We start from the raw sequence: 15,267 nt of genomic DNA, 5'->3' as shown, positions 1-15,267 counted from the left end.
GACTGACACAGCTGTCTTTTGGGAAATTCCACTCAAAATGTATTCTATTCTTTGAGCTCCACCAAAGATGGAAACATTTGCATTTTCCAATTAAAACATCTAGCACCTGAAACTATTGACTCTGTGTTGCCATGAACTTAGCCATCTGGAGTGCCCTGAATGAGCGGCTAAAGATTTCAGCGATTGAGGCATAATGGTCCTTAAAGACCTGGAGTTTTATCCTTTGATAGCTGGAGAACTCTTCCCAGCTTTTGAAATGCAATGTACATCAGTGTTTGGGAAGGTGGCACTGCTGAGACACTGGAGGAGCACACACACACAGAGAGAGAGAAGTTTGCTCTCAGAGTTATAAAGGGAAAAAAGAGAGCAGAAGTTTTAGGAACATGGGAAGCTGCCTTATAGTGAGGACGCAGCTACATTAGTCAAAAAACAGTAATTTGAATTTATTATAAGCAAGCACCACCAGATGGCACCAGAGAGCAGGAAATTTTTATATGCAATATTCCACAGGGGTTTTTTTTCTTCCTTTTTTCTAACTTCTGACTTATTTGTAGCAATTTTTCCTGTGTATAGATCCACCCTGAGTCAGAGCACTGGTCTATGTAGCTCAGTATTGTCTACACTGACTGGCAGTAGCTCTCCAATGTGTCAGGTGCACCAGGGATTGAACCTGCAGCCTTTCGCTTAGGTAATCTGAGTTGCAGCCTTGCAGGGTCTGCAACAACTACTGAGAGAGTAGCTGATGCAGGACAGGGTGGTTTTGCTGCCTGCTGTAGGGACCACTTGCTTCCAACAGCCTCTGCTTGTATATTTGTAAATAGAACAGAAGAGTCAAATCAGCGTTAGAGGCTGAGCTAGATGGGATCTCCTTCAAAGACAAAGGATAGCCTCCCCCTAGTTCTTAGTGCATGCTGGGGGCAGGAGATGTTGTCTTCCCGCTATTAGGAATTTTGAAGCAACCACTGTAAAGGAACGTGTAAAAACAGGAGCAATTTTTATTTCCTTCCGGAAGGAGAAATTAAACTGAGATGTTAGACCATATTCATTACTTCTTTTCATTTAAGGTTGGGAGTTAGTCTTTCCTCCTCGTGATATAGGATCAATAATTTTGCATTATTCTTTCTCTGCTCCTAACTCACTATTTCTTTGTTATATAAAAGAGAAAACACAGACGTACACACTTTAGACAGCTTGTTCCCTTCTTCAACAAGGCTTAAAATGCTGGATAAATTCACCCTCAACAAACAAATACCAAGTTGTGAGCTCAGCATTTTGTTCCCATTATGGCAAGTGTTGCCATCTGCCAATGCTGTGATTTGCAAAAGATTTCATTTATGGGGGGAGGGGGGAGACCCACAGTGCCAACCTCTGTCACTCACCCCTTGCCCCCAGAAACTGTGACTTTCAGTGAGCGTATTACAGTAATCCTGTCTGTTTCTGATGAGAAGTTTGATAAGAGGATATGAGCCTGCATGTCTGAGTCAGAGGATTTTTTTAAAAAAACAGGGAACATAATGCTTGGTACTCATTACTATCCTTAGATGCTTAATAGAATCAAAAGACCAAAAGTCCTAAGCCGGCCTTCCCCAAACTGGTGTTCTCCAGATGTTTAGGACAGCAGCTTCCACCATCCACAGTTAGAACATCCAAGCTGGTGGGGCTGATAGGAGTTGCAGCCCAATGGAATCTTGGGAAAGGACGCAAGTTGGAGAAGGCTAATGGAAGGCATGGAAGGAGATTGACAGTAAACACAGCAAGCCTTCTGTTTCCTCTGAGAGGCTCTTCCAAACTCAATGGAGGATCAGGGCATCAATGGCAACTAAACTAGATGAGCCATTGGCTTGATCCAGAAGGCTCTTCTCCTAAAAGACAAATCAATATTTCATTTAGTGTTCTCTTCATCTTCTTTGGCGATCACTCATAGCTGAGCAAGATTGTCTTCCCTAAACATGGTTTTAACATTGAGTCTCTAAGTGACTGCAGAGGCCAATTCTGGATCCACGCGTCCTTCCACAGTGGGGAAATTGGTTTCTAGGTAGGAGTTGATCATGGTGTGGATTTGCCAAGCGTGCCTTCCTCTTAGCACATTTCTTCCTGAGTTCAAGCATCTTCAAAGCACATGACACCTTTGGTAAAGGCTGTTTTCCAGTTGATGTGCTCGCAGGCCCGTGTTTCCCAGTTGTCAGTGTTTATACTACATTTTTTTAGATTTGCCTTGAGAGAGTTGGAGATGGCGTTTATAAGTGGTCCGTGTTTCACAAGCATACAGTAAGGTAAGGTAAGATCTTTTTAGAAGTGCCATTTGGGGTTCAGCAAGTTATCATTTGCTCAATATGTGAGACAATGGTATCCCAGAACCATGTGTATTGTATTTTAATTATCATTATATTTCTTAAACTTGTGTACCGTCTTTCATCCATAGATCTCAGGGTGGTTCACAGCATAAAAATACATGCCCAAAAACTGTGGTTCCATGATGTCAAAATTAGGAAATAAAAAAATAAATAAATGTAAAAATAGCAGTTGCCTTATATACCGTATTTTTTGCTCTATAAGACTCACTTTTCCCCTCCTAAAAAGTAAGGGGAAATGTGTGTGCGTCTTACAGAGCAAATGCAGGCTGCGCAGCTATCACAGAAGTCAGAACAGCAAGAGGGATTGCTGCTTTCACTGCGCAGTGATTCCCTCCTGCTGTTCTGGCTTCTGAGATTTCTGAGATTCAGAATATTTTTTTTCTTGTTTTCCTCCTCCAAACACTAGGTGTGTCTTGTGGTCTGGTGCATCTTATAGAGCGAAAAATACGGCAATTCCCCCACCCACCCACCATGTAAACCCTACAAATCAGGGGTGAGGGACATGTGGCCCTCCAAATTGGGCTGGGTTCCATCCTCCAACAGCCATTGTCAGCTGGCCAAAGGTCAGGGATGAAGGGAATTGCGGCCCCACAGAATTTGGACCATCCCAGCTCCCTATCCCTGCTTTAAAGGAAAATAGCCTGCTAGCTGTTTCCCAAATCTTCCAGAGCCTACTGTATATTGAAACTGCTCCCATCTCTCCTCTGCTCCTCCTGCTTTTCAATATGCACCCGTTCTGGCTTTCTTTCGCTGATTTGTTATCTTAATTAATGGCAGTTTTGCAGAGGGCCAAGACTGGGATTGCAGTGATTAATTACACACTCTTACTTAACGCTCTAGTTGAACTGGCTAAGTAAAAATAGACAACAATGTGGAAAGGCAGGCAACTCTTTTTTAAAAAACCAAGGTAAAGAAAGGTTAGAATTAAATAGCTATAGCTTTCCTTTCCTTTCCTTCTTTTTTGTTTGCCGAGTAGCAATACATGGAAGATTTGAGGTCGTTTGTCTGCGGTTTTCAAACAGTGAATGCATGGGAGATATTCTAATGAGTTATGCTGTAGGACAAATTCCCCCACCCCCAAAGCAATGTCAGTAAGATAGAAATGCACTTCTGACCTCTCCCTCAACCCTGAATTTATGTTCTCCAGACTTCCCATATGCCTTCTCACCTTTTTAAAAATATTTTTTATTAAATTTTCTGTTTTACAATTTCAAATACACATTTTAACATCCTTAAGATATCAAGGGCTTCCCTTCTTCTCTTTCCATGGTTCATTTTACATATCTTAAATCCCTGCATATTTTACAAAAAACTATACCCAACGGTTTTCCATTATTGGATCCATCAAAACTTATTTACACTGTTGAATTTATCTTAATGCTTTCTCACTTTCCATCTGACCACAGATATAGCCTTGATTTCCCCCTTACAACAGCCATGAAGAATAGGGCACTGTTATCATCCTAGTGTTGCAGAACTGGCACAGAGGGAGGGAGGGAGGGAGGGAGGGAGGGAGGGAGGGAGGGAGGGAGAGAGAGAGAGAGAGAGAGAGAGAGAGAGAGAGAGAGAGACTTGCCAAGGCCACATGATAGACTCATTCATGGCAAGACCTTAACTGGAATTTTGCTGGTCTCTGTTAGGAGCTGCTGAAATCTGTGCATGGCTGCCCCATGTGGTGAATCACTGAAACACAGCTGACAGCCTGACTCCAGCCTGACTCCAGTCAGATTCCACCCACCAAGGCTGTCCTCCTTGGGAGGAAGGTTTATAGAAAGTCTTCCTGTTGCAGTTGAGCCTTTGTCAAGCCTGGAGGTTTTCTTAAGTTCTGGGGTGTTTCTGAACCCCATAGCCATCTGACCAAAGCTCAGGGGCTTGTCTTTTTCTTGCCTCTCAACCATGCCTCCTGGTTTTCTCTGGGGTCCTAACTACTGGCTGGTCTCATGGCTTCTAGTTCCTGACATCCCCCAGACTACCACCAATGATCCAGCCCTGACAGCCTATTTGCCTCTCTGCCAGTATCTCCATTGAGTTTGTCACCAAACTCCTTTCCCAACCACGTGTTGGCTTTATAGTGCTTCCCTGTTGTCTGTGTGGGCATAGGAAGCCGCCTCATACTGTGCCAGACTACTGGTCCATCTAGCCTAGTGCTATCAGCTCTGACTGGCAGCAGCTCTCCGGGGCTCAGAGAAAGACAGGACTTTCTGCTCACCAGCTACCTAAGGAAGTGATAGACTATCTGCTTTACATGCAGGAGGTCCCAGGTTCAGTACCTGGAATCATAAAGCAGGACTGGGAGAGACCAAATCACTCTCTGAAGAGCCTCCCCTCTCATTGAAACACCACTCTAAAAGGTAAAGGGACCCCTGACCATTAGGTCCAGTAGTGACCGACTCTGGGGTTGTGGTGCTCATCTCGCTTTATTGGCCAAGGGAGCTGGCGTACAGCTTCCAGGTCATGTGGCCAGCATGACAAAGCTGCTTCCGGCGAACCATAGCAGCGCACAGAAACACCTTTTACCTTCCCGCCAGAGTGGTACCTATTTAACTATTGACAGAAGAGGCCTTAGTGGTTGTATTATGTAAGATAAGTGACTCACTGCAACAGCTTCACAAAAAGGTGGATGTGGTAACTACCAAAATTGACAATTTGGGGCAAAAAGTGAACACCAATATAGAAACTATTCAGAAACTGACACAGGAATCTACTTTGACATGGCAAACTGCGGAGAGGGCTAGGGAGAAAGTTATTGCCGTTGAACCTAAAGTAACACAATTGGAGAGAGAGAGAGTCCCAGCCTTACAGATGCAATCTGATGACCAAAAGTTGATGCCTGCTATGATTGAATTTAAAGAAAATCAGATTTCGAGGATCAGAGCCCTACCTGAACTGGAGAAGGAAAGTTTGATAGATTTCCTTACACAGGAATTTGATGACTTTTGGGACCGGGACTTGGGTCAAGAAGAGATTAAAACTGTGAGGGCTCTCGGACTTGGAAGAGGAGGGAAAAAAGAGAAGAACAAAATAAGAGACTGTTGGAAATACCAGAGGAACTCAGAAGAACAACAGTCAAGAGTGGAAATTTTGAAAGATGTCCTGAAATACCTTTCGGATCTGAGATTTAACTACGGAGATTTGGTGGGGCACTGTAGAGAAGGAATAAAATCATCTTTAGGTGGGAGTTTCCCCAAGATCTACTCTTCAGCCTCAAAGGAAGGAAAATGAAAATAAGATCAGTGGAAGACAAAGTAAAGTTCATGTATAAGTATGAAGAAGACTCGCAGAAGGGACTTGGAAAAGAGTTAAGAGCATCGGACAGAAGATCACCAGGTTGATGGACTATAGGGAATTGGCGGATATGACTGGCAGAATCCGGGACCAGGGAGAAGAGTCGGTGGAAGAAGATTGGAAAAAGTTTAAAGACTATTTATAAAAATATTGTAAAATTAATGAGTGTTAGAAAAATGTTGGAAAGGAGCTATATGGCTTTAGTAGAAATGTTACAAGGAATTAAGTACAAATAGATTATTAGAGTATTAAAGGGAAAATAAAGTTAAAATATGTTAAGACAATTATATATTAAAGGGAAAAATAAGGTTAGAATATGTTAAGATAAATTACAGGACAGAAAACAGAGGAAGATGGAAAGGAATTGCTGAAACAGTTAAAGTGGAATACAAAAAGGGAGGTGTGAGGAGGTCATTGAAACAAGTAAATGAAAGTTAAGATACTGAACTTATTAGATGTGTTTTAAATTGTGTTTGTTTGGTTTTGTTAATTTAATGTTTGGGGGTTGGTGTTGTGTGGTGTTTTTGTTTTTGTATTGTATTGTATTGTATTGTTTAATTCTTTGTCTTTCTTTTGCAGTCTTTAAAATGTTAATAAATATTATTTTTTTAAAAAAAACCTATTTATCTACTTGCACATTTGACATGCTTTCAAACTGCTAGGTTGGCAGGAGCTGAAACCAAGCAATGGGAGCTCACCCCGTGGCGGGGATTCGAACCACCGACCTTCTGATTGGCAAGTCCTAGGCTATGTGGTTTAACCCACAGCGCCACCCACGTCCCTCACTGATGTTTAAATGGAAAGTGGGAAGTACATCAGAGAGCGGTTTGTCAAATCTTCCACCCACACCTTGCTTGCTCACATGCTTGCCTGCTGTTCAGGAGTTGCAAACTGTAGCATGACAACAGCCTTACAATTTTATTATATAGTGAGATTTTATTTGTTTGCGTATCCTCATTCTCTCCCCATCCCCCGTCCCCAAATTACTGGGCCTGAGGCCATATAATAAAATTTCTATTGTATTGTATTTTTTCAGGTAAAAAAACCACACCAGAACTTTCAGGAAGCACAATACTGGACTAAGAACTGAGTTCTGATCGGGTCATGTCACATGAGAACTTGCAACTCTCAAATTCTTCTAGCATCCCCGCTTTTAACTAGGACTGAGAGGGAGCTCAAAAGTTTTCAGTATTAAATTTAAAGGGGAGACCAGCAGGATGAAAAGAAAAAAGTTCACACATGTTACGCAATGGCAAAACTAGAAAATTCACTGGTGAGGGCTCAGCCCATCCAACCTTGATTGCAACAAATAATATGTCAAAAAAAACGAAGATCATGGCCACTGGTCCCATCACCTCCTGGCAAATGGAAGGGGAAGAAATGGAGGCAGTGAGAGATTTGACTTTCTTGGGCTCCATGATCACTGCAGATGGTGACAGCAGCCACGAAATTAAAATACTCCTGCTTCTTGGGAGAAAAGCGATGGCAAACCTAGACAGCATCTTAAAAAGCAGAGACATCACCTTGCCAACAAAGGTCCGTATAGTTAAAGCTATGGTTTTCCCAGTAGTGATGTATGGAAGTGAGAGCTGGACCATAAAGAAGGCTGATTGCTGAAGAATTGATGCTTTTGAATTATGGTGCTGGAGGAGACTCTTGAGAGTCCCATGGACTGCAAGAAGATCAAACCTCTCCATTCTGAAGGAAATCAGCCCTGAGTGCTCACTGGAAGGACAGATCCTGAAGCTGAGGCTCCAATACTTTGGCCACCTCATGAAAAGAGAAGACTCCCTGGAAAAGACCCTGATGCTGGCAAAGATGGATGGCACAAGGAGAAGGGGACGACAGAGGATGAGATGGTGGGACAGTGTTCTCGAAGCTACCAGCATGAGTTTGACCAAACTGCAGGAGGCAGTGAAAGACAGGAGTGCCTGGCGTGCTCTGGTCCAGGGGGTCACGAAGAGTCAGACACGACAAAACGACTAAATCACAACAACAAAAAACAAAGAAACAGTGGGGTCATTCAGAGGAGAAGATGGTGAAATGCAAACAAGGGACACAGAAAGGGCTGAACTCCTCAATGCCTTCTTTGCCTCAGTCTTCTCTGATAAAGAAAACAATGCCCGACCTGAAGAATTTGGAGCAAATGATTCAGCAGAGGAAACACAGCCCAGAATAACTAAGGAGATAGTACAAGAATACTTGGCTAGTTTAGATGTATTCAAGTCTGCAGGGCCAGATGAACTGCATCCAAGAGTATTAAAAGAACTGGCAGATGTGATCTCAGATCCACTGGCAGTCATCTTTGAGAGTTCCTGGAGAACAGGCGAAGCCCTGGCAGACTGGAGGAGGGCAAATGTTGTCCCTATTTTCAAAAAGGGGAAAAGAGAGGACCCAAATAATTACCGCCCAGTCAGTCTGACATCAATAACAGGGAAGATTCTGGAGCAGATCATTAAGCAAATAGTCTGTGAGCACCTAGAAATGAATGCTGTGATCACCAATAGTCAGCATGGATTTCTGAAAAATAAGTCATGTCAGACTAACCTGATCTCATTTTTTGACAGAATTACAAGCCCGGTAGATGAAGGGAACGCAGTGGATGTAGCCTACCTTGATCTCAGCAAGGCATTTGACAAGGTGCCCCATGATATTCTTGTAAAGAAGCTGGTAAAATGCGGTCTTGACTATGCTACCACTCAGTGGATTTGTAACTGGCTGACTGACCGAACCCAAAGACCGAACATCAATGGTTCCTCTTCATCCTGGAGAAGAGTGACTAGTGGGGTGCCACAGGGTTCTGTCTTGGGCCCGGTCTTATTCAACATCTTTATCAACGACTTGGATGATGGACTCAAGGGCATCCTGGTCAAATTTGCAGATGACACCAAACTGGGAGGGGTGGCTAACACCCCAGAGGACAGGATCACACTTCAAAACGACCTTGACAGATTAGAGAACTGGGCCAAAACAAACAAGATGAATTTTAACAGGGAGAAATGTAAAGTATTGCACTTGGGCAAAAAAAATGAGAGGCACAAATACAAGATGGGTGACACCTGGCTTGAGAGCAGTACATGTGAAAAGGATCTAGGAGTCTTGGTTGACCACAAACTTGACATGAGCCAACAGTGTGACGCGGCAGCTAAAAAAGCCAATGCAATTCTGGGCTGCATCAATAGGAGTATAGCATCTAGATCAAGGGAAGTAATAGTGCCACTGTATTCTGCTCTGGTCAGACCTCACCTGGAGTACTGTGTCCAGTTCTGGGCACCACAGTTCAAGAAGGACACTGACAAACTGGAACGTGTCCAGAGGAGGGCAACCAAAATGGTCAAAGGCCTGGAAACGATGCCTTATGAGGAACGGCTAAGGGAGCTGGGCATGTTTAGCCTGGAGAAGAGGAGGTTAAGGGGTGATATGATAGCCATGTTCAAATATATAAAAGGATGTCACATAGAGGAGGGAGAAAGGTTGTTTTCTGCTGCTCCAGAGAAGCGGACACGGAGCAATGGATCCAAACTACAAGAAAGAGGATTCCACCTAAACATTAGGAAGAACTTTCTGACAGTAAGAGCTGTTCGACAGTGGAATTTGCTGCCGAGGAGTGTGGTGGAGTCTCCTTCTTTGGAGGTCTTTAAGCAGAGGCTTGACAACCATATGTCAGGAGTGCTCTGATGGTGTTTCCTGCTTGGCAGGGGGTTGAACTCGATGGCCCTTGTGGTCTCTTCCAACTCTATGATTCTATTATTCTATGATTCTATGAAAATATGTCACCCTCTGACGTCCTTCCATCGCAATTTATCCCAATTTTATCTGGCTCCATCTTCCCAAGCGAACCCACAAATCTGGGATGGGGAACATCTATGATCCTGCAGGTGACATTGGACTCTAACTCCCACCACCCCTGCTCATTTGCTGTGCTAGCTGGAGCTGATGGGAGCTGAGAGTCCAATGGCCGGGCCAGAGGTTCTCCACCCCTGCTCTGTGCAGAGGGAAAGAGAAAGAGCTTGCCTCCCCAACCAGGTGATTTTGTTGGACATTTTGCCAGACTGTTAATATAAGACCATAGAAACTGACAACATAGGAGGATGTCTCCCTCATGCACTACTTCCACAAAATGAACGTTGCACCAAAGGTAGAAAATTAGTGATGCTTCACCTGTCTTCCTCTTTTGTTTGCTCTGTTGCAATAACAAAGACCAGATGTCATTGCTCCCTCTGGACAAATCCGTTGTGTTAGTCTTTGTTAACAGCCTTGGAAATTGCAAAGCTATGGATGAAGCAAAATGTTACTCCTAGCGCTCTCCTTTCTTGATTACTTTCCTGGGAAAGAGTTGGTAGAAGGAAAATAAAGACAAATGATTATCACCAAAGCAGCAGGGAAGGTGAAAAATATGAACCAGTGGCCATAAGACCCACACCCCTTGTTATCATCTGTGAAACAAGTTCTTCATGTATCTAGTCTTTATCTGCCTTTCCATTGTGTTTTCCTAAATTGGCAAGTGGGAATCAGCTCTTTGGTAGACTTCCTGTAGGACCATTCTCCTATAGTCCTTGTTTAGGGATGCGGGTGGCGCTGTGGTCTAAACCACTGGGCCTCTTGGGCTTGCCGATTGGAAGGTCAGTGGTTCGAATCCACACAATGGGGTGGGCTCCCGTTGCTCTATCCCAGCTCCTGCCAACCTAGCAGTTCCAAAGCACGCCAGTGCAAGTAAATAAATATTTTTTTAAAATATTTTTTTATTAATTTTCCAATTTTAAAACAAAACGACATACAAACATCAACAAACAAAAACAAACACACAAATATAATTTCATAACCTCATTTTCATAAACCTTCTTTCTCGGACTTCCCCATACCTCACCCTTTTTGCATCCTTATTTTACAGTTTTTCAGCAACCCTTTACTCCAATTAATTAAAACTTATTATCTTTCTCAATTTCATCTTAATTCATCAGACAGTTTCAGCTGTAATTCTGCATCTTCCTTTCCCTTGACATTTTAGCACTCATCAATATTATAACAGTTCTTAAGATAAACTTTAAACTTCTTCCAATCTTCCTCCACCGTCTCTTTCTCTTGGTCACGGATTCTGCCAGTCATTTTTGCCAATCCCATAAAGTCAATCACTTTCGTCTGCCATTCTTCCAGTGTAGGTAGTTCTTGTGTCTTCCAATACTTTACTAGAAGGATCCTTGCTGCTGTAGTGGCGTACATAAAAAAAATCTTATCCTTCCTTGACACCAATTGGCCGACCATGCCCAAGAGAAATGCCTCTGGTTTCTTATGAAAGGTACATTTAAGTACCTTCTTAATTTCATTATAGATCATTTCCCAAAAGGCTTTAATCTTTGGGCAGGTCCACCAAAGGTGGAAGAAGGTGCCTTCAGTCTCATTACATTTCCAACATTTATTATTGGGCAAATGATAAATCTTCGCAAGCTTGACTGGGGTCATGTACCACCTGTAAATCATTTTCATAATATTTTCTCTTAAGGCATTACATGCCGTAAATTTAATACCGGTGGTCCATAACTGTTCCCAGTCAGCAAACATAATGTCATGACCAATGTCCTGTGCCCATTTAATCATAGCTGACTTGACTGTCTCATCTATTGCATTCCACTTCAGCAACAAATTATACATTCTTGATAACAGTGCAAGTAAATAAATAAGTACCACTGTGACAGGAAGGAAAACAGCATTTCCATGCACTCTGGTTTCCATCACAGTGTTGCATTGTGCCAGAAGTGGTTTAGTCATGCTGGCCACATGACCCAGAAAACTGGTACAAACGTTTGTCTGTGGACAAATGCCGGCTCCCTCAGCCTGAAAGTGAGATGAGCACCGCAACCCCAGAGTTGCCTTTGACTGGACTTAACTGTCCAGGGGTCCTATACCTTTTTACCTTACCTAGTCCTTGTTTCCTGTTCCTTCTAACTGGAGGTGATGGAGCCTGGGACATTCTGCATGCAAGGCAAGCACTCAGCTACCAGGTCCAGAGTTTCTTAGTTGTGAAGGTGAACCTTAAAAGAGTCACAAAACCTTTCCGGAAACCGGCACAATTATATGAAGGTTAATACAGTTCAAGCTTGAGTCAGAGTTGCTGAACTGGCAGAAAAGTCCTGGCAGTGTTTTCCCAGCTTACTTTTTACATATATAAGCTGAACTCGACCAAAACCACAAAGTCCCTAGTGGTGATTCCCCCCCCCCCCCCGCCTCTGCAAACGAAGGATCTGTCCGATTTGATCAAGGGGTTGCTATCTTGTATGAGTTTCCTAATGAGGAAGCGCAGCGAATATATGGACTTGCCTGAAGATTTTTATTTTTATTTAATTACAATAGACAGAAGACAATTGCATAATGCAGCCAGCCAAGACGAGAGGTTTGGAGTGTAACATATTCCAAAGGTAAAATATTTATCCAAGATCAAATAAGAACAGGGTGCATCTTTTGACAGCTCTTGTTAAGATGCACAGTGACACAACAGAAGGAAGCAAGAAGGAAGCTGCAGGAATCCTAGTATGTGTTAGGGAACTTTCACCCTTTCAACAGCATTGTCAATTGTAACTTAACTGCCCTGCAGGAAAGAAGAGAGTTTAGACTCAGATCTGGCTACAGTTTAACGTGTAAAAAATTCAGGAGCTGGCAATGGCAATGAGACATTCTTGCTGGTGCAGGTAGCTTCCTTTCCAGAACCTGTCCCTTTGGCTATATAGTCCAGGAGTGCAAGCACATGATGCAGGCATAACTGGACTGCACCAATTCATACTGCAGGTGAGGGGGGAGAGGGGGAGAGAGTGGATTTTTCTCTGTTGTGCTCCCCCAGACCAAAAATCCCTCCCTTTGTGTAGGAAAGGAAGGCTGAAATCCTTCTCTATGGCATGTTCATTTCCTATGGGTGTAACATCCTTTATATAGGAAGCAGAAGAGCATTCCATCCCCACAATCTGTTCCAAAGTGGTGAAATCCAGCTTCATCACATGGCTCTGATATTTGTGTAGCTTGGCTTGCAGAACTGCAGGGCCAGAAGGCATATAAGACATCTCAGGATACACATTTGCAGCCAGATAGCACTAAGGAGTAGGCTGGCAATACCTACAAGGGATTTGTGAAGCTTCCAAGAGGCACTGTATAGACTGGATTCCATTCTTCCTAGCCCAACGCAATGAATCTCCGTGTAAAATCAGTCTCCGTTTTGAAGTTCAGCCAGCTGCAGTTGTGCCATCATACTTATAAATTAGCAATTTCTTTCTTCAGTTACAAACTCTGCGTGTTTGGTTTCTGCACATCGACGTTTTGCTTTGCAGCTGCATTGCATCATTTTAAGGGCTGAATACCAGTCACTGAAGAACAACAGCGGCAAAAGTCTGTTTCTTCTTTTCCCAACATGTGGACTTCCTGGAGGCAAGTGATTGGTCACTGTGAGGAATAGGATGCTGGACTGATGGACTTTTGGTCTGAACCAGCAGGGCTCTGTTGATGTCCAATTAAGTAGTACTCTTATGCATGCATATTTCACTCAACGGTCCCCATGCAAAATGGACTTTGTAATATTAAGGCTGTACCAAAAGCTATGGTAGCCTTGATAGTTGGATGACTCCAGGGTTTGAACCAGAAATCTCATGGCCTTCAGACTGAAGCCTCTTGGTGCAAGAAAAGAAATAGGTATAGAAAGGAAAATTCCTGGATGCCAAGATCAAAGTTCGGGGCAAGTACTCTTGGATGAGAGAATCTCAGCAGAGATTTAAAGCCACAAAATATGCAGCAAAGTAGCACATGGAAATATAGGCTGTTAGATCCATAAAATAAACCCTTGTGAGTTCAAAAACTTCTCTCTTTGCCCAGCACAAGAAAAGACCAGGTGTTTGGTAAGTTAAAAATTGGCTTACTTACAAACCCTGCAAATGTCTGATTTATGTGCTTTTCCATACAACATTCAGAAAAAGTTGTCCAGGCAGTAAAATTTGGCATAGTTACAGTGGAGGAAGTTCCTAAATTATTGGTATAAGAACACAAGAATGGCTTGTGAGAGCCATTCAGTCTGAACTTGGAGCAACACCTCAGACCACCTCACATGTTGAGATAGTAAGGTAGATTGAGGAGGAACAAAGGCTTGATTACCTACTCCCTCCCAAGGTGAGCTAAGCCTGGCAGGACAGCTTACTCTGTGGTCTTAACCCCTTCACACATTAATTAGACTTAAGCTTGTTGTTAATGTGAGACTGTTTATCCCACAAAGCCTAGCCAAGTGAGCCACTTGGAGGGGTCTATGCTGAGACCTTAGACCCCTCTTACATTTCCATTCCAGATCAGAATGGGGTCATGCAAAATAACCAGGGTGGCGCTATGGTCTAAACCACTGAGCCTCTTGGCCTTGTCGATCAGAAGGTCAGCAGTTCGAATCCCCATGACAGGGTGAGCTCCTGTTACTGTGTCCCAGCACTTGCCAACCTAGCAGTTCAAAAGCATGCCAGTGTGCAAATAGACAAATATGTACCACTGCAGTGGGAAGGTAAGTGGCGTTTCCATGCGCTCTGGTTTCTGTCACGGTGTTCCATTGAGCCAGAAGCGGTTTAGTCATCCTGGCCATGTGACCTGGAAAGTTGTCTGAGGACAAACGCTGGCTCCCTCGGCCTGAAAGCAAGATGAGCGCCACAACCCTATAGTTGCCTTTGACTAGACTTAACGGTCCAGGGGTCCTTTACCTCTACCATGCAAAATAGGCCCCTTTATTTCATGAGCAGTATGAAGTCTTTGGACTTGGCCAAGCCTGGTTGTAAACACCAGGTCTTCTGCTCTTGTTGGGTAAACCTTGGGCATCCAAGAAAATGCTGTTAGACTACAACTCCCATTATCATTTATTGTCGGTCCCAAGGCTGAGGGAAGGCTATCCTACAAGCTGCATGCCAGGCCTTGACGATCCCACCAGCTCCCGAGGCAGACATGCAGATGAGCCTCAATTAGAGAATACCCTGAAGGTCTAGACTGAGGATACATATGACTGCCCACAGGACGGATCCATCTTTAGATTGCAAATTGGATTTATGTTCAAGCAGAGACACAGCCAGCAAGCCAGCGAGTCATGGGAGCAGGCATTTCTGTTAGCCAGGTTTGTGTTAAATGGATTTATGCCCATCCGAAATAATCGAGCAGCTGACTCCCTTTTTGCTAATGTATGAAAAAAATCTGTCAAAAGCCTATTGTGGAGTTCTCCAGAGGAAACAGATGAATAAGAGAAAACATAATAAATAATAATAATAAATTTTATTTATATCCCACCCTCCCCAGCCGAAGCTGGGCTCAGGGCGGCTAACAACAATAAAACAGTACAAATGTACAGCACAAACAACACTCTAAAACCATTCATTATAAAATTAATTAAATTCAAGCCACTGGCCACCATTGGGCCAGAGCTCCGCGAAGATTGCCAAGGGAGGGAGTCAGGCTGTGCCCTGATCAAAGGCCTGGCGGAACAGCTCTGTCTTGCAGGCCCTGCGGAAAGATGTCAAGTCCCGCAGGGCCCTAGTCTCTTGTGACAGAGTGTTCCACCAGGTCAGAGCCACAGCCGAAAAAGCCCTGGCTCTAGTTGAGGCCAGCCTAACTTCTCTGTGGCCTGGGACCT

This window comes from Podarcis erhardii (assembly GCF_964252035.2).
Source record: "Podarcis erhardii genome assembly, chromosome: 14".
Classification (NCBI taxonomy): Eukaryota; Metazoa; Chordata; class Lepidosauria; order Squamata; family Lacertidae; genus Podarcis; species Podarcis erhardii.
The sequence above is the reverse complement of the archived record's forward strand: the minus strand, read 5'-3'. Positions refer to the sequence as shown.